Source organism: Bison bison, unplaced genomic scaffold (assembly GCF_000754665.1).
Source record: "Bison bison bison isolate TAMUID 2011002044 unplaced genomic scaffold, Bison_UMD1.0 scf7180017864518, whole genome shotgun sequence".
Lineage (NCBI taxonomy): Eukaryota > Metazoa > Chordata > Mammalia > Artiodactyla > Bovidae > Bison > Bison bison.
In genome coordinates, this window is record NW_011495071.1 from 8,034,180 (window position 1) to 8,036,277 (window position 2,098).

General features: G+C 66.8%; 1 protein-coding gene across 1 annotated transcript in view; it reads left to right on the top strand.

Moving 5' to 3' along the window:
• PHLDB1 (pleckstrin homology-like domain, family B, member 1) overlaps positions 1-2,098 on the top strand; it is a 49,807-nt gene that overhangs the window by 1,115 nt on the left and 46,594 nt on the right.

Sequence of the window (2,098 nt, forward strand, 5' to 3'; positions counted from 1 at the left end):
CAGCCGTCCGGGAGGCTCCGGGGACTGACTCATCGGGCCGGTTACACACAAACACAACCTCCCCCACCACGTCAGGCAACCCACGCGCAGACACACTCGGCGCCCCACCCGGCATCACCCACGCACCCTTCCCACCGCGCACTCCACGCGGACACGCCCGTCTCTCCGCCGTGACACGTGTGGGGTCCAACACACACCTAGACCTCTACCCACTCCGCACGCACGCCAAGCACCCGCCGCTCTCGCAGGAAGCCCACATCCACATCTGCGGCCCCCGCGCACACGCAGCCCGGGATTCACACACCCACCTGCCGCTCACGCCCATCACACACAGTCCGCACACACGAATGCTACGCGCGCGGCCCCCTCCCGCAGCCGCCCGCGGGGAGCCGGCGGTGTCTGGGGGCCGCGCCTTTCCCGGACCGCGCAAACAAGCGGCCCCTTCTCCCGGCACGGCCAAAGAAAGGCCGCTTGTCCGGCGTCAGCGGCGGGCGGGGCGGCCCAACACTGCGGCCTTGTCCCACCTGGCGGAGGGCGGCGAGGGGCATCAGGGAGCCCTCCGTGCGGAGGCACCCCACCTCCACTCCGCACACAAATAAAATCACAGCCCCAAACTACACTCGCGCCTCGTTCCACCGCTTGCTCCAGCCCCGGCTGCCCGCCTACAGTCTCTGTCCACAGCTGGGTCCCCAGGCCAGCCCTCTGGACCCCTCTTTCACTCCAGAGCCTCACCTCCCGTCCCCACGCCGGTCTCCTCCTCCAAGGCCCTGGGTACCTTCGACTGCTCCCCCGGACCGTCACCCCCTTACCTTGAGCACTCGTCTGTCCCCAGTCTCCCCCATCTCCCTCGTCCCCCCAGTCGTTCTCCTTCTCGGTCCCTGTCTCTCCTCTCCCCCTCCGCCTCCCCTGCGTCCCCTGGACTCCATCCTGTTTCCCACCTTCTTCCCCTCCTCCCCATCCTCTGCCCTAAGTCTTCTCTCCGCAGCCCTCCTTTTCCCTCACTCTTCAGTCTCCCTCTTTTATTTTTCTCTCCAAACCCTTAATCTTCCCTCCCGTCCCACCCCTCCGCAGACCCTCGATTTTCCATCTCCTAAAGTTCTCTGAGGGCTTCCCAGGTGGCGCTAGTGGTAAAGAACCTGCCTGCCAGTGCAAGAGATGTAAGAGACGTGGGTTCGATCCCGGGTCGGGAAGATCCCCTGGAGGAAGAAATGGAAACCCACTCCAGTATTCTTGCCTGAAAAGTCCTGTAGACAGAGGAGCCTGACGGGCTACAGTCCATGGGATCGCAGAATCGGACACGACTGAGCGACTAACAGTCAAGTTCTCTGCGTCCTTTCCCCTACGTCCTCCCGGGCCCCTGCCCGGCTCCGGCGCCTCGCCCGCTGGGCTCCCGGCCTCAGTTTCCTTCCCTTCCCGGCCCCTTCCTCTGCCAGCGACCCTTCCTCGAGGGCAGACGCGGGCCGAAAGGATCCCAACTCGGCCTCGCTCCTGGGCCGTGCGATGCCCGGGCCACAGGGGACCGCTCTCCTCCTGGGCCGGCCTCCGGCCTTTCTTCTGGGGCCTGATTCGGAGGCTGGACTTCCTCCAATCCCTGTTGGTTCTGGACCTTTACAGTCGCTCGCCAGGGCCTCCCGCGCCCCTCGTTAAGGGACCGACCGAGTCCCCCGAACTGGTGACTCTGGGAGCCCCACGCGGGCAGAGAGCTGGGGTCCAAGTAGGGCAGAGGATCCCCGGTGGCCTGGATGCCCGGGCGTTCGCGCTGGGCCGGGAGGCCGCAAGGCCCGGCGCGGGGTCACCTGCTGGAGCCCCGGCCTCGCCCACACGGGGCTCTCTAGACACCCAGGCCTCTGCCACCTTGCGCCCGAGGAGGCGCTTGGAGGTCTCAGCTCGCAGTGGGAGAACGCTATCGAGGGCCGGGGCTGACAGCGGCGCTTCCCCAGCCCCTCCTCCCAGAGAGCCAGACACCCACCGCAGGGGCCTTTTTTTGGCAGCAGGCGGGCGGGGTTTCCCAGGACTGCGGCGGAGGCCGGAGGGGTGAGTCGGGTGGGTATAATTACAGCCCAGGGCAGTGGGCAGCCGGGTGGGACGGAAGCAGGTC